Here is an 18,805-nt window from a genome sequence, read left to right as displayed (position 1 = left end):
ACACGGCATGTGTCTAGGCCGTGTGTGACACACGATCAGCCCCATGGGCGTGTCATTCGGTCGTGTGTCCCCTGCACCTTCAATTTTAGGTTAATATGCATGGTAGTAAACGCACCGGCAGAGACAGGGCCGTGTGTCTCAACCATGTGGAGGATAGGGCCTTTGGCCAAGGGCGTGTACTTGGCCGTGTGCCTCAAATTTGTATGATGATGTCATAAACAGAATGCTCACTAAAATCACACGGACTACCACACGGGCGTGTCCCAGGCTGTGTGAGGAACATGGGCCAAGGACACAGGCATGTGCTCAGCCATGTGAAAACCCCTGTAGGTTCGAATTGGAAAATAAATCCAATAATTCCACACGGGTGTGGGACATGGACATGTCCCCAAGCACACGGACGTGTCCATTGCCTCCACATGGGCGTGTGAGGTTTTAACCTAAAAATTTTCCTAAAATTTTCTTGAGTCCTCGGTTTAGTCTCGGCCGGCCAATAATACAAGTTTTAGGCCTCGTAGGTCTATAATAGAGACAAATTGACTTTAATTGATTGGTTTTAGTTGAATGAAATTTTGTGGCCCGGTTCTATATGTCTGGTTCTACTTAAGTTCAGTAATGCCTCGTACCCTGTCCTGGCATCGGGTACGAGTAAGGGGTGTTACATTGCGTATGTGAGTAAATGTATGTATGGTTTATTATGACTATTTTGTTTGAAAGTTGATTAATAATATGATAAAATGACTATGTGAGTATTCGGCCTAGGTGGGTAATTGTCTATGAAAATGTATTAATTATGGAATTTGTAGGTTTGAGGTCAAGCATGGTAATGTTAATGTAATTCGTTTAGTTAATATGATTTGACTATATTATTGAGTTGTTTATTTGCTTATGACTTACTAAGCTAAGATAGCTTACTGTGTGTATATTTGTTTCAGTTTTATAGATTTTGGATGCAAGTTACGAGCTCGGGAATCGTCAACAAAGTCTATCAAACCTATATGTTCGTAATGGCTTACCTAAGATTAGGTCTAATATTCAATAATGAAGTTATTGATGTTTTATATGTTCTGTATATGTATAAATTGTTTTGATATACATTTTGGATTATGTTTTACTTATACTATGCTGCGAATGATAAATCTTTTTTTAGATTTGATATTTTTATTTAAGTTATAAGCATTGATGTGATTTAAATCTCTAATTGTAATTTATAATGCACATTTGTATAAATTCTAATATGAACAGTAATACCTCATAACCCTAATCTGGCGACAGATACGGGATAGGGGAATTACAACTGTGGAGATTTCTCCCCCTACAATTAGGAAAAATAATATCCTAGGCCTCATTACGAATCGCCCTATCCAGTCATTAAGACAAGCCCCCTCTACTTTAAGTGAACTTAGAACCAACACAGCTTAAATCTCGAAATCCATTATCAAACACAAATTTATGAAACAAACTACAGATGTTATGCACAACCATTGATCCTCCTATTCGCTCTGATCCATCCAAAATGGAATTAAAATCACCCGCGATAAGTCATAGTCCCTTAGTATCCAACGAGACCGAACTTAAATAGTCCCACAACAACCTCCTAGAAGCTATATGGGGACTCGTATACACCGTTGAGTTAGAGAAAATCAATTAAACCAAGACTGTCACATATTCTCATAGTAACAATTTGAGGGTGTAAAGCCACAATATCAACTAAAATAGTATCCATCTTGAGTATCAAAATTCTTTCAAAAAAGCCCATAGCTTTTATTCGAAAAGAATTTGGAAAGCCCAAATTACCAATGATCCCATCTGCTTATATGCCACCAATTTGGGCCTCGAATAAACAAAAAATATTCGAATTAAACTCTTGTCTATATTCAACAATTATTTTATGGAAACGAGGATGACCCGTTCCTTCACTATTCCAAAAAACAATTATTGAATCCATAAAAAATAGCAATAATACTAAACACCAAAAAACACCCATCAATAACATTAAAAAATTTAGGAAGAAATATTTGCATTACTGTCACAATCCGCATCCATTTTCTGAATACAAGACGCCGAATGCTCATCGTGAACAACCTACACGATCGCTAGATCAATAGTCTTTACAATCTCCTCCATAGCCAGCCTTATCTCAACAATGATTTTTCCAGGATTCCCTGACTCATCGTCCTGTGGCTTATGTTTCTAGAATCGCTTTACAAATGCCTTTGCCGTCCCTGGGTCAAGATCATTCACTACAGGCCCACCAATGATAAACGACATATTTTCCTTCCCTGTGGACCACTCAGCATTCCCACCTACCAAGGCTCGGACCACTTTATGCTTCTTTTTATGCAATTTACACTTAAAAATAACAAGCTCAAAATTGCTACTAAAAATTACATCATCATTAATTCCATTTGGCAAACTAGCCTTTGACCTTCCAGGCCCTTTTTCAACCAAAGGCCTACTAGGGCCATTAAAAACTTTCAAAACTTGTTGGCCTACCTTGAGCCTACTACCAACATCAAGCCCTTTCCCTTTTCCTTTACCTTTTCCCTTCACAATCGATGCCCTAGCCATAGATTCCTTATTTTCCCCTCCTGATTGTGGCTACCTTTACTACCAACATCAAGCCCTTTCCCTTTTCCTTTACCTTTGCCCTTCACAATCGATGCCCTAGCCATAGATTCCTCATTTTCCCCTTCTAATTGAGCCTTCTTACTTGCCTTATTTAATCCCCTAGGCTACTCATTAGCATCCAACCCGAGATTCGTGAGATTTCTTTCCAAATCCAGTGTGCCAAGAGCGGTAAACTGGGAGCCTCTAACATCAACTTTTCAACCTCTCTCTTTTCAACCATTCATCGAACCTCTTCCCCTCTTTCATTGCCGATGCTCCACTAACATCCATGGATAAAATTTCTCCTCTTCCACCAGGTTCTGCACATCAAGCTGCACCACCTCTTGTACGCGATTGTTAGATTCATCCTCTTTGGGAATCATTTTGGTGCCTTGACACAACTTAGAACTACTACCATAAACTCCACATCTGAAGTAAACATTTGATAGCCCTTCATATTCTACCGTCTGTAACCTTTCCTCAATCCTGATCTTAGAAATCAAAGGCCGCTTCAGATCCACACACACGACCATGTGAGCAAACTGCCCCCTCTTTTCCAGCATCGTGTTCACATCAATTCTGACCACTGGTCCAACAAGTTGGCCAATGGCCTTAAGAAGACACTCTGAATAGAAATGTTCTGATAACGTTAGAAATCTTATCTAGACCACTTGCTGTCAACAACATCACTGGAAGTGGAAAAAGAGGACGACCATGGCTGAATGGATAAATAATGTCTAAACACCACCCACAACCCACCCATAATAACATTACCAAAATTGCTCTTGTCATGAAAACGAACAAGGTAAAAATTACTCTCTAAGTTTATTAGTTGAAAACTGCTCCTAGATTTCCGTAACATTGTCACCTTGTCAAGAAAAACATTGAAACCGATGCTTCTCCCAAATTGCTTAATAACGATAGTTCTCTCCATTTTCTTCTCTATAAAATTATGTATTCAATTAGAAAATTTTAACTACGGAATTTCGTCTTGTCATATCCCAAAATTGGGTCTAGAAGTTTTGAAGGTAAAATGAGAATTTTGGCTAGGAATAAGTTCATAAATTTTGAATTGTGGAAACTTGAAATTGTTTTTGACTATGGTTTTTGGAAATTAAATCAATTTTTGAAAATATAGTTGAAAAGATCTTTAATTTTGAAATAAATTTTTTTTTGAAAAAGGGTCAAAGTTAGAAGTAATTCAAAAGTAAATAACCCAAAACCTCAAAATCAACCTAATATTTCTCTCACCTACAAGAAATCACGATAGTTCTTCCCTTTAAATTTTGTTTTTTCGTCCCTTACATTTTCAAGCTCCATTTATTCAATTTTGGTTTCCAAACTTCAATCCTTTGATTTCTACCATCATCTTAGCATTAAACTTCCATAGAATTCTATAAAAACCATAAAAAACACCATTGATTTTGTTATTGGTCAACTTTTTGAATTTTTAGATTTTCAATTAAACGATCGTTCCTTCTTTAGATAAGTTAATATTTCGATTTCTTTTTAGTTTTTAATGTTATCTAGCCTTTATAACTTATATTTTATCTATTAAATCAAGGGTTTTGAATAAATGCCGAAAATTGGGTTGTTAATGGTGAAATTTGGGATTTTTTTATAAAATGGATGTTTCAAAGTGATTTTCAACTTGTTTTGATGTTATTAAAAGGCTTCTAAACTTTCCCTAAGGTTTAATCAAGAGATTCTAAGGTTTTAATGAGTTTTCCTGGAAAATGACTATTTAACGTCAAAATTTTGGAACCATGAATCTGTGTAATTTTGTATAGTTTGAAGATTGAGAATCATACGTAGATGAATAATTAGTTCATAGAAATCAATTTTAGGTGAGAGGAATTAGTAGAGATTGAGATATTTGAATTTCAAGTTTGTAAGTAAGAAGTTTCAGTTCCAAGAAGGAGGAACCTTGGACTTGTGTTTTTGATAGTTTAAGTGAGTTTCTAGTTGTATATTAATCATGTTTATTGTGTGGTTAATTGTGGTAAAGATATACAACCATTGGAGCCTTCGACAAGTAAGGCGAAGGCAAGGAAAAGTTGGTTTAGACTTTTGGTGATTAGGTGAAAGTGCGAATAGTGAGTATTTAAAATTGCTGCTAGTAGACATGGTTCATAGCCTTAATCGGGAGATTAGGAATAGCGTAAACCCATATCTGTAACACCCCAAGCCCGGCCTAGACGTTATTGCCGAATCTGGCGATGTCACAGGGAATGGAATTTGACGTCAAATTTATCAAGTTAAACCATTACCGTTTGTTAACTTTTGTTAATCCTTCATCAATTTCAAAACTATTTTTTCGTTAATTGATTCGTTTTAAAACATATTTTGTAGCAGAAGCTTTTAAAACCGTGATATTTAAAGAAAATCGTTCGTGTTTGGGAAAAACGTTGTGTTTAATAAAACTGAGTTTTTGTTACATTTCAAAAGTTCATGAAACATTTAAAATCCAAAATAAATGCAAACTGTCCAAAAGTCCCGAATTACATCAAAAATTACCCATAAGAATAGAGAATAAAAACCAGAAACAAAGTTTAAATAGTGCGATAAACATGTGGTCATCGTTAAGTCCTCCGCCGCACCGGTCCGTCTTAGTATGCAGATTACTTGTACAGTTAAAACAGAAAGGGGTGAGTTTACGTAAACTCAGTGTGTAATCCCCACAGAATACATGCATACAGTCAAACAATAGTTATCAATCAAATGCAGTCTGGGCCTAAACCCGTTACAGATTCAGATACAGTTTAGGCCTTAGCCCATTCAGATACAATATGTATACAGTAACAAAAATCAGTATTCTACCCACTGGCCTCTACACACCATTTCCGAGCAGCCCTACACACCATGTGGGGTTGAAAACACCACCTAGCCCTACACACCAAGTCGTATTGAATGCGGCACATATCACCAATATTGCAGCTGAGCGGCCAGATCACAGGCTTGAAAGCCTTTCAGTACACTTCCTCCAATAATCAATTATCCCACCCCAATGCAGATGCGACTAACATGCTCAAAGCAGACTTACAAAAATACATGCTTGCATGCTATGTTTAGTAATTAGTCATACATACAGATTAGTAAACGTGTATAAACTTGTCATGCTTAATACATACTTTTTATATTCAAATCACACGATTTTAGGGTCTAAGTCACGCTAATCGATCTTACAGTAGGTTCACAATCGTCTTGGGCGACGTGTAACCTTAAGAAACATTTTAGCTAAATGGGCCTAGATGCCCATGTGGTTTGGTCGTGTGGGCCAACACGCTAGTTTGGCCTTGCCCGTGTGGATCACACGGCCTGGCCCAGATATCACACACCCATGTGGCGTGCCTGTGTGGGCCCACATGCCCAGTTCGGTTTAGCTCGTGTGGCCCACACGGCCACACCCCGGCCATCACACAGTAATGTCTTACGTACGACCTGGCCTTCGTCGATCACACGATCGTGTTGTCGTAAACAGCCTACCACACGGCCTACCACACGGTCTATGTCGTATCGATAGTAAGGTTTTCGGCTTCTACTGAAAACTCATTTTGTATTGATTCAATGCAAAAACACTCCCGAACAGACCAGCACCTAAAATCGATACCACAAACTTCCCCAAATCAGTCATAAATCTTGATTAAACTGAAATTACGAAATCGACAGTATTTCAATCAAACGTTTAACACTTACGCAACAACCCTGAACGATTCAACTACGATTCAGAATGAGGAGAGCCCTTAACCTCTTGATTTGCTATTGCCAAAACAACCAATAAGTCTCCAAACGAGAATTGGAAAACAAGATTACCAAAAAGAACATTTACCTCCACTTACTGATCAACTAAACAGAGGGGGCATAAAAAGGAAATAGTTGAAACAGAAATCAAAATGAAAAGAAAAGAAGGAAAAAAAGAAAACGGGAAGGTAGAATTTCGACAAGGAGGAGAAAAAGACGTCAGTTTTTTGCAGAGAATTTCTTTTGGGAAAATAGATTCACCCAAACCCCTAAATTAACTCATCCATTCACCCACTACTTAGAATTCCATCAGTACTGAAACACTTGTGCAACGCCCAGGAAAAATAAACTCTCATGCTCGCTCAAGGATTCGAACACTTGACCATCAACAATCCTAACACTCCACTTAACCATCAGACCAGTAGGCCTATTCTGATATGTTTCTACAAATACTTAAATATAAGCCCACTAAACAAGGGTAAGGCTTTATTGAAGAAATCACAAAACTTGCCAAACGCAGGGCTTGAACTTAGGACCTCTCACACACACCCAGAACACTTAACCACTGAAGAAGATACACATTTGTCACATTTTCAAAAAAGCCGAAATAGAAATTTTTGGGGCATTACAACTCTACCACCTAAAAGAATTTCGACCTCGAAAATTACCTGATCAGAACAGATGAGGATACTGCTAACGTATGGCATTCTAAGGCTCCCACGTGGCCTCCTCAATTTTATGATTCCGCCACAGCACCTTCACTAATGGGATAGATTCTTTCGAAGAACCTTCTCATTGCGATCCAAAATCTAAACCAGCTCCTCCTCAAAGGTAAAATCGGGCTTAACATCAATCTCTTCCACAGGGACATTATGAGTAGGATTAGAGTGGTAACGCCCCAACACCGAGACGTGGAATGTGTCATGAATACTATCTAGCTTTGGAGGTAACTCCAACTGATAAGCGACCGGTCCCATTCGCTTTAGAATTCAGTAAGGCTCAATAAACCTAGGGCTCAATTTGCCCTTACGGCCGAACCTTAGAACCTTTTTCCATGGCGAGACCTTAAGAAACACAAAGTCCCCTACAGAATACTCAATCTCACACCTTTTCAAATCTGCATAGGACTTCTGTCTATCAGAAGCTGCCTTTAGACAATCCCTAACTAGTCGGACCTTATCCTTAGTCTCAAAAACCAGCTCAGGACCCAACACTCGATGTTCACTCAACTCGATCTCGTAAGGTGCCATCTGAATACTCGACTGAAAATTATTATTGTAGGCGAACTCGGCTAGTGGCAGATAATCCTCCCAACTACCTCGAAAATCGATAACACAACTCCTCAACATATCCTTTAGTATCTAAATCACCCTCTCAGATTGACCATTGGTCTGAGGATGGAATGCAGTACTGAAGTCCAATCTCGAACCCAGAGCCTCATGTAACTTTTTTCCATAACTGAGACGTGAAGCGAGGATCCTTATCAGAAATGATTGAAACTGGTACCCCATGCAGTCTCACTATCTCTGTAATGTAAAGCTTTGCCAACTTCTGAAGAGAATAGTCGGTCCTAACCGGAATGAAGTGCGTAAATTTGGTCAACCGGTTCACGATGACCCAAACAAAATCCTTCTTTGTGGGTGATAGAGGCAACCCACTAACGAGGTCCATTGTTACTCATTCCCACTTCCATAGTGGAATCTTAACCGGCTGTAACAAGCCCGAAGGTAACTAATGCTCAGCCTTAACCTTCTAGCATGTTAGACATCGCCCTACAAAATTAGTAACCTCATGCTTCAAACCCAGCCACCAGTGTAGTTCTTAAATATCTCGGTACATCTTATTCCCACCGGGGTGTATAACATAAGGGCTACTATGTGCCACTCTCAGAATGGACTGTCTCAGATTATTATCATTCGGTACACAAATCTGACCACGGAAACAAAGTACCACATCATTATTCAGCCCAAAGTCCGTAGTGTTACCACTTTCAACCTGATGGAATCGGAGACTCAACGATTCATCCCCTAACTACCTATCCCGAATCTGTTCTATCCAAGTCGGGTTAACCTGCAACTCAGCCAACAAACTTTCATCATCGAACAAACTAAGTCGAGCGATCATCGCTCTCAAATCAGTCATCGCCCTATGACTCAACGTATCGGCCACCACATTGGCCTTGCCAGGATGGTACTCAATAGTATAGTCATAGTCTTTAAGCAGCTCAATCCATCTACGCTGCTAATATTCAACTCCTTCTGAGTTAAGAGGTACTTGAGGCTTTTGTGATTAGTGCAGATAATACACCTTTCTCCGTATAGATAGTGCCTCCAGATCTTCAAAGTAAAGACTACGGTCCAAATCATGCATCAGATAATTTGCCTCATGTGTCTTGAGCTGATGAGATGCATATGCCATAATCTTACCCTCTTGCACTAGAACACAACCCAAACCCATATGCGACACGTCACTATAAACCACAAACTCTTTCCCAAGTTCAGGCTGCATCAAAATAGGAGCCTCAATCAGAATAGTCTTGAGTTTCTCGAAGCTGCCCTACTGCACATCAGTCCAGACAAATAGAGCACCCTAACATAGTAGCTTAGTTAAGGGCATTGCAATCAATGAGAAAACCTTCCACAAACCGCCGATAATAACCCGCCACACCCAAAAAATTATGGATCTCAAACACATTCTTATGCTGTTTCCAATCCAATACAGCCTCGATCTTTCGAGGATCAACTCAAATCCCCTTAGGTGAGACCACATGGCCCAGGAAAATGACTTCACGAAGCCAGAAGTCATACTTGCTTAATTTTGATACAGTTGCTTCTCACGCAGAATCTAAAGCACAAATCTAAGATGCTCATCATGCTCATCCTCAGTCTTAGACTATACCAAAATGTTGTCGATAAAAGCTACAACAAACTGATCCAGGTAGGGTTAAAACACTCGGTTCATCAGATCCATGAATGTGGCCGGTGCATTAGTTAGTCCAAAAGGCATCACTAGGAACTCGTAGTGTCTATAACGAGTCCTCAATGTTGTCTTATATACATCAGCTTCCTTAACCTTCAACTGATGATACCAAGAATGCAGATCAATCTTGGAGAACACAGAAGCCCCTCAGAACTGATCAAACAGATCATCAATCCTCGAAAATGGATACTTAATGGTCATCTTATTTAACTACCGATAGTATATACACATTCTAATGGACTTATCCTTCTTATTAACAATCAGTATAGGTGCTTCCCACGGAGGACGGATGAACCTACGATCCAACAACTCTTAAATTTGAGCCTTAAGCTCTATAAGCTCCTTCAGTGCCATCTGATAGGGGGCGATAGACACCGGAGCTGTACCTGGAAGAAGTTCAATCCCAAATTTCACTTCCCAATTTGGAGGTAACCCTGGTAGCTCCTCAGGAAAGATGTCCGAAAAATCCCTTACAGTTCTAATGTCTTTTATAGTAGAGTCCCTAGAAACGGAAACACTAATATAGGCCAAGAAGACCTCACATCCCTTAAGAACCAGTTTCTCAGCCACCAGTGTAGAGATCACATTAGCCAAATAATTTCGACGTCCTCCAATCATGACTACTTTATTACCCTCTTCAGTTCTCAAGACGACCCTCTTAGTCGCACAATCCAGACTGACATGATGCTTGACCAACCAGTCCATACCCAGAATCAGGTCAAACTCCCCAAACAGAAGCTCCATCAGATTAACCAAAAATACCGACCCTTGAACCTCTGGCGAAACATCTTTATACAATTTGCTAACCCGAACCGGTTGCCCTAGTGGATTCAACACAGTCACCTCACTAGAAGTACTCTCAACCAAAATCCCCAAGTTTTCTGTCACAGTGGTAGCTACATAAGAATATGTAGAACCTATATCTATCAAAGCAAAATAAGGTACATCATAAATTAAGAACGTATTGGTAATGACGTTTGGAGCATCTCTGTCTTCTCGATGATGAGCAGCATAAATAAGAGCAGGCTACCTCCCCTCAGTTTGTTCAACATCTCTGTCTGATGCTCTCTGTCCACGGCCCATACCGTTACCACCCCTAGCCTGACCACGACCCCTCGGTGGCTGCAGAACTACCCTCTGTGACTGTGCAGTACCAGAACCCAGAGCTTGCACTTGATCAGCCTTCAGCGGACACTATCTAATGCAGTGCTCTAATGACTCACACCTCAAACACGCCCCAGTCCTCCTCCAACACTCGCCTTGATGGCGTCTACCACAATCTCCACACAGTTGCGATCTAGTAGGAGTAACAGGGGGGCCATCTCTAACCGGCCCATCAGTCTTGGCCTTTTTCCTAGGCCTCTGTATTGAACTCGAGCGCTCTGAATCCTTTCTATTCTTACCCCTTTCCCGATCTCTGTTTTGGCGCTTAGTGAGCTTAACCTCCTTGACGATTTTCGCCTACTCTACCAAAATAGAGAACTCTCGCTCTCTCTGCAGAGCTATCAGTACCCTCAGATTATCCCTAAGGCTGTCCTCAAAATGAACACATCTCTCATATTCAGATGGCACCATGCCTCGCACATAACGGTTCAGTCATAGAAATTCAGCCTTATACTCGGCCACTGATTTGTCTCCCTAAGTGAGGTTCAGAAATTCACACCTACAAGCATCGATGTAACTTGCTCCCACATACTTCCCTTGAAAGGCAGACTTAAAGAGCTCCTAAGACAGACGATCGGGTTGAGTGCCCCTCTTTAACGGTCAACCACCACTGATAGGCCTCATCGCGAAGTAACGACACTGTACCCTTCAATTTCTGCTCAGGGGTATAGTCTAAATCATCCATTACTCTCTCAGTAGCCTCCATCTAGTACTCAGCCACATTAGAGGTGACTTTAGTGACACCCCTAAAAAGTTCAGCTCTATTGGACCATAGTCGTTCCATAACTGACCTTTAGACCTCAGATCCAATGTTCAGCCCAGCAACTCTCTCTAGTATCCTTAGCATAGCCTGGGATAATGCGTCATTCCTAGCCATGCAATCATGAGACCTAGTCTCAGTAGCAAGTGACACCGGTGTCTCACTCGTATCCAAGTTCTGCATGCTACCTAGAGAAGAGGACTTAGCTCAAGCCCCTCAACGGCCACTGCCTCAGCCTCTAGTACCCCGTCCACGGATACCTCGTGTGCTTATATCAATTCAAATTTATTTGTATTACGAATTTTATGAATCAGTTATAGTTTCAGTATTTATTAACAAATGTTTTATGTAAAGCAGTTCCATAAATTCAGAGTTTGTTTTTTGCAAGCACAGTCTCTATCAGTTTCAGTTGCACTACAATTTCAGTATACACTAACTAGAGTGTTTTCAGAACAGACTATCTATAATACCATAACAATTTATCAAAATACATACAGGATCAGCGCCAGAGACTCGATGTACCACATTCTCAGTAAAATTATTTCAATCATTTGAAAATCAGTTCTTAAAAGCTAAGTTTTAAAACCTAAAATTCATAGTCGAGTTTTGCAATCAGGCTCTGATACCACTAAATGTAACACCTCAATCAGGCCCAGACGTTATGGCTGAATCTGGTGATGTCACATGGAACGGAATTTGAAATTGAATTTATTAAATCGTTACTGTTTGTTAGCTTCTACTAATTCTTCGTCAATTTCAAAACTAATTTCTCGTTAATTGATTCGTTTTAAAATATATTTTGTAGCGAAAGCTTTTAAAATCTTGATATTTAAGGAAAATTGTTTGCGTTTGGGGAAAACGTTGTGTTTAATAAAACTGAGTTTCTGTTGTAGTTTGAAAGTTCATGAAATCGTTAAAATCCAAAATAAATGCTAACCATCCAAAAGTCTCGAATTACATAAAAAATTACCTATAAGAATAGAGAATAAAAACTATAAATGAAGTTTAAACAGTGTGATAAACATGTGGTCACCGTTGAGTCCTCCGCCGCACCGATCTGTCTAAGTCTGGGGATTACCTATATTGTTAAAATAGAAATGGGTGAATTTACGTAAACTCAGTGTGTAATCCCCACAGAAGACACGCATACAGTCAAACAATAGTTATCAATCAAATGCAGTTTGGGCCTAAACCCGTTACAGATTCAGATACAGTTTAGGCCTTAGCCCATTTAGATACAGCATGGATACAATAATAGAAATCAGTATCCTAGCCACCAGCCTCTACACACCATCTTTGACCAGCCCTACACACCATATGGGGTTTAAAACAACCACCCAGCCCTACATACCTAGTCGTACTGAATACAACACATATTAGTAATATTGCAACTGAGCTGCTAGATCACGGGCATGAAAGCCTTTCAGTACACTTTCTCCAATAATCAATCATCCCACCCTAATGCAGATGCGACTAACATGCTCAATGCAGACTTACAAAAATACATGCTTACATGCTATGACTCAGTCATCAGTCATACATACAGATCAGTAAACATGTGTAAACTTGTAATGCTTAATACATACTTTAATATTTAGATCGCACGATTTTAGGGTCTACGTAGCGCTAACTGACCCTATAGTAGGTTCAAATCCATCTTGGGCGACCCTTGCAACCCTAGGAAATATTTTAGCTAAATAGGTCCACACACCCATATGGTTTGGTTAAGTGGGCCCACACACCCAGTTTGGCTTTGCCCATGTGGATCACACGGCTTGGCTCAGATATCACATGCCCGTGTAACGTGACTGTGTGGGCCACATGGGGTTAGCCTGTTTGGCCTACACGGCCACACTTCGGCCATCACATGATCGTGTCTAGTGTACGGCCTGGCCTTCATCGATCACACGGCCGTGTTATCGCACACAGCCTAGCACACGGCCTATGCGTCACCCCAAACCCGGCCCGGACGTTATGGCCAGATCCAGCGAGTCACATTGAAGGGTTTTATTGAAAACCTTGTTTTCATTGAAAACCCTTCTTTAAAATAAAAACCTTGAGTAAAATCACAGCTTGTATTTGTTGCTTTCAAAGCGAGGTGTATTTCAAAAAAAAACTATTCCTTCTTGTATGATAATAATTACTTTGTAAAATCTCTTTTCAGTTGCGAAAGCTTTATTTAAAACAGATGATCTATGAAAACTTTTCATTTAAAAATTAAGTTACGGAAACGTAGTATTTAAAACAAAACAGTTATGGTTTAAGAAAACCATGTTTTACTTCCAGCAAATATAAAGCATAATAATAATAAATATAATCCTGATTTGAATAATAACCAGAGGAAAGGCCTTATTACATTCCGGACTAAAATAACTTTAAATACTAGAAATTATAGGCTTAAGAAAACAAGTCCAAGTTGTCTTGCTAGCCGGCCACCTCGTAGTCCCTCCAATCGTCGAACCACCTACTGAGGATCACCTGAGAAAAATAAAAGAGGGGGTGAGTTTTCGAAAACTCAGTGTGTACAACTCTTGGTAAATAGAAAAGCATGCAATAGCAAGTCTTTTTGGGCCTGAGCCCAATCCAATATCAGAACAGATGTAAAGCAATCAAATATGCACGGATCCCGCCCATCCAACCACTACACACCATCTCCATCCCCCGGTACAAAGGGTAGACCACTCGTCCGTGCCTATTTAACAGCCTTGACCACGGTCTGAAGCAATCGCACATGGGTGTGTCCCTGTCGAGCCCAAGTATAGTCCTATTCAGAAAAGGCCACTTTTAAGGGCTTTTAGGCATTCTAAAGCCTATTTAAAAACTTGAGGTGGCACTTAAGGGAACAGACACGGAGTAGGGGGCAACAATTACTCAAGGAAAGCTGATTGATCTATCTCAGAAGCCGGATTCATCGTCAAGATGGAAGATCTCCCTTCAATTTCCCTCAGAAGTTTTGGGTTTTCTTTATGTTTTGTTATCTTCATTCTTTTGAGAAGTTTTCTTTCATAATTATGAACTGAACCCCCTAAATACCTAAAGGGAATGAGACCTAAGACGGATCTTGTTATTATTATCTGAATTGTATAATAAATATTTGTCTTATTCTTATTTTTGTGTTCTTAATTCTTGTTGTTTTAATATTCCAGGATATTGATTCAAGTTAATGCACTATATTCAGAGGAGCAAAAGTCCCTTTCTAAGAGTAAATTTGTCATAATTAAGCAGAGTTTATTGCAGGCCTAGAGATAGGGTGACAAGATTTTGCCAGATTAGGGTGAAACCTAATAAGGGAGTCCATAGATCAAGTTAATGCAACGCTATGGTGTTAATTTGAAAGAGTTTTTAATTAATCAACCTATGGTTAGACGTTATTAGTCTCAAGAGAGATAATAATATAACTTAGGGATTTCTACGGATCAAGTCAAATGAATAAATCGTCTGATTCCGAGTGAAATAACAAGTGAAGTCTAGGTGAATTTTTCCTTGGGTATTGTCTTAATCAATTGAGTTTTCCTAAAAGTTTTTCCCAATTTTCTCTCTGTGCACCCTTAGTTTAGTTAATTACTTTAGATAAACAAATCCCTTAATTTTTAGGCTAGATAATCTAGACTCTTGGTTCCTTTGGGTTCGACAATCCGGTCTTGCTAAAGCTATACTACTGTTTGATAGGTATACTTGCCTTCATCGTGATAATAGTTAGTTTCAAGAATGATTAATTATAAATTTTTAAAACCTGTCGCGAATATCACATATCAATCTTTTGGCGTCATTTTCGGGGAACTAAGATATTAGGAACACTCAATTTTTATTGCATTAGCCATTTTACTTTATTTGCAATTTAAATTTTTATTTTCTTTTCTAATTTTCTCTTTTATTCGCTTCTAACAGGTTTTTCTAGTTTATGACCAGAAGAAACCCGTTAGGACCATTACTTTTTGATAGTGAGATCGACTGCACAGCTCGTAGAAACCGAAGAGAAATAAGGCGAAGCTTAAGATACACAGAGGAACAATAAAAAGACAATATTCAAACCACAACCGAGGAGATGGCTAAAAATCAGGAAAATTCACTACCTCCTGCAATTGCCGTTGATCCACTAAATCAGAATCATGCTCCACGCACTATGTATGATTATGCTAAACCGAATTTAACAGGAACTGAGTCAAGTATAGTTAGGCTTGCTATTGTTGCAAATAATTTTGAACTGAAACCTAACACGATTCAAATGATACAGTAATTTGTTTAGTTTGATAGTTTGCAGGATGAGGATCCAAACAATCACTTGGCGAATTTTCTGGAGTTTTGCAACACATTTAAAATCAATGGCGTTTCTGATGATGCCATTCATCTTTGGTTATTTCCCTTTTCATTAAGGAATAAAGCTAAGTAGTGGTTCAACTAGTTACCACGAGGGTCAATCACTACTTGGGAACAAATGACCAAGAAGTTTTTACTAAAATATTTTTTGCTGGATAAAACGGCTAAGGAATGACATCTCTTCTTTTGTGCAGATGGATCTAGAAACACTCTACGATGCATGGGAGAGATACAAGGATTTGTTGAGAAGGTGCCTTCACCACGGGCTACCACTCTGGCTACAGGTTCAAACTTTTCACAATGGGCTGAATCCTTCGACTAGACAGATGGTTGACGTAGTCACTGGTGGGACTATCAATAATAAAACACCTGAGGATGGTTATGAATTTATAGAAGAGATGCCACTGAAAAATTATTAGTGGCATGTCATGAGGACAAAGCCAACGAAAGCAGCTAGCATTTTTAACGTCGATTCGGTCACCATGCTCTCTAATCAGGTAGAACTTTTGAATAGAAAAATTGACGGTTTTCTTATTTCTTTACAGGTTCACCCAGTAATGCAATACAATGCAAGTGAAGGAGGAATGAGCAATTCAGAATACCCACCTTATGGCCACAACATAGAAAACGAGCAATTAAATTATATGGGTAATAATCTTCGACCTCAAAATAATCCCTATATCAACATTTACAATGCATGATGGAGGAACCACCCAAATTTCTTATGGGGAGGCCAAGGGAATCAAAGAACACCACCACCTCCAGGTTTCCAACAAACACTTTACCAACAAGAGAAAAAGCCGAACCTTGAGGAGATGCTAACAAAATTCATCTCGGTGTCAGAAACTCATTTTTAAAATACTGAGACAGCACTTAAGAATCAACAAGCGTTGATCCAAAGGCTCAAAACTCAGATAGGCCAGCTTGCTAAATTGATATCTAAACGACCACAAGGTAGCCTACCGAGTAACACTGAATCTAACCCAAGAGAGTAGCTCAATACGATTACCATTCAAGATAAAGGTGAGGTGAACGACAATGACCAAATACAGGTAAGTAAAGAGCACAAACCACGTGTACCATACCCTAATGCGACAAGGAAAGACCACTCAGATGAACAATTTGTAAATTCCTTAAACTGTTAAAGAAATTAAATATTAACTTACCGTTTATTGGGCTCTTTCGTAAATGCCGAACGCAGTCAAATTTTTAAAGGAGCTTTTAGTAAATAAGCAGAAGTTAGACGAGGTGTCACATGTGGAGATGAATGTAGTTTGCTCAACCATTCTATAGAATAAGCTGGCTAACAAATTGAAAGATCCCAGGAGTTTTACGATTCCTTATTTAATTGGTAGCTTAGATGTTAATAATGTCTTGGCTGATTTGGGGGCTAGTATCAATGTCATGCCTTACAAAATGTTTAAGCAACTAGGTCTTGGGAAACCTAAACTAGGATGAGCATTCAATTAGCAGATAAAACAATCAGATTTCCTAGGGGTATTATTGAAGATGTACTCGTTAAAATTAAAAAATTTATATTCCCAATTGATTTCGTTGTTCTAGACATAGAGGAGGATAGTAACGTGCCTTTAATTTTAGGGAGGTCCTTTTTTAGCAATTGCTTGAACGATAATTGATGTTGGTACAGGTGAACTCACACTTCGTGTGGGTGATGAAACAATCACTCTTCAAGCTCGCAATTCAAGTAACACATCAAATATCGAGAGTGATTGTATAAACCGTACTACTAATACTGATCATGTGGTGAAAACTTCTTTGCAGGAAACACGTTCGAAGAGCACACCTGAGCTATGTTCGAGTAACAACAAGGGACCTATTTATGAAGAACGAAGGCTACGAGTTGAGGAACTAGATGAATGGCGGACACATAAACTGAGGACACACGATAAACCAAATCCACGCCATGACGAGCTTAGTATCTCACCAAATCAACTCAAGGTTGGAGACAAAGTACTACTAGATGTAGCAGACCCTCGGATTGCCACCTCTGAACCTAATGAGAAATCCCTCTTACGGTACTTAGCATTTTCCCATACGACACAGTTGAGGTAATTCATCCCAAATTCAGTATGTTCAAGGTAAATAATACTCGTCTAAAACCTTATTTTGATGAAATTGATTGCAAGGATGAAGAGTGTAAACTCTTCGAACCACCATGACTATGCGAAATCGAGGTAAGTCGAGCTTAGACTATAAATAAGCACTTCTCGGGAGCCAACTCGAGCACTAACAGTACTGATTTCTTTAAAATTTTAGTTTTTAACATCTAATCACTATTTGAGTCCTTGAAACACAGGCTTTCTAATCCACACGGCCAAGCATACGGGCGTGCCTTAGGCCGTGCTCACACCACGGGCGGAGACACAACCGTGCGATACGGCTGTGTGAAAATAGGGCAAAAATTTTCCCCAACACGGGATGCAATAAGTTGCCACGGTCGTGTGATGTGGCCATGGATGAGCCTGTCAAAACAACATAGGCATGTGACACGCCCGTGTCTAGAACCCGTGGTTGAAACTGAGAATTTAGCACGGGCGTGCGACATGCCCGTGCCCACCACCCATGCTTAAGACTGATAAAACAACACGGACGTGCGCCTATATACACGAGCGTGGGAGAAGCGAATGAAGTAGAACACACATCGACATGCCCAAAGAACACGGGCATGGGACGAATTTCAGACGCCCCCAAATTTGAAAATCACGATAAACACGGGCTGAAATAAGGGTACACGGGCGTGGCCCATGACCGTGTGCCCCAAAATCTATATAAACTCCTCACTATTCATCACCCCCTTCCCGAAAATTCCTAACCCTAGCCACTGTAACTCTTGCCCACGCCCTCCTTACCATGCCCATGTGCCGCTCACAGCACCACCCTCGATGACCCAAGCTCTTCCCTCTTGTGTTTGTTTACTCTTTTCTCTCTATTCTCTTCAAATATTTTACTTATTTCATGATTTTTATTGTTTTATTTGACTATTTTGGGTAAATATTCATGGTTATAACGATAGTAATACTTATGCTCTTTGTTAGAAATTTGCCATTTTAGTCAATACATTATGCTACATTCATCCGTTTTTCTTGTTTCCATGGATTTCATGCTTACCCACACCATATTCCATATTATCAAACCCACATACATTCATTCACTCAATATTCCATTTAGCACTATTCTCATGTTTTTATTGTTAATAATGACTTCCATTAGGAT

General features: G+C 39.5%; 1 non-coding gene across 1 annotated transcript; it reads right to left on the bottom strand.

The window, feature by feature from the left end:
• Window positions 1-15,732: 15,732 nt before the first annotated feature.
• LOC121207493 (small nucleolar RNA R71) lies at window positions 15,733-15,839 on the bottom strand. The gene has a single exon (XR_005902583.1). It is a non-coding gene; the product is annotated as a small nucleolar RNA R71 (small nucleolar RNA).
• Between the last annotated feature and the right edge of the window lie 2,966 nt (window positions 15,840-18,805).

This window comes from Gossypium hirsutum, chromosome A09 (genome assembly GCF_007990345.1).
Source record: "Gossypium hirsutum isolate 1008001.06 chromosome A09, Gossypium_hirsutum_v2.1, whole genome shotgun sequence".
Taxonomy (NCBI): Eukaryota; Viridiplantae; Streptophyta; class Magnoliopsida; order Malvales; family Malvaceae; genus Gossypium; species Gossypium hirsutum.
The sequence above is the reverse complement of the archived record's forward strand: the minus strand, read 5'-3'. Positions and strand labels throughout refer to the sequence as shown.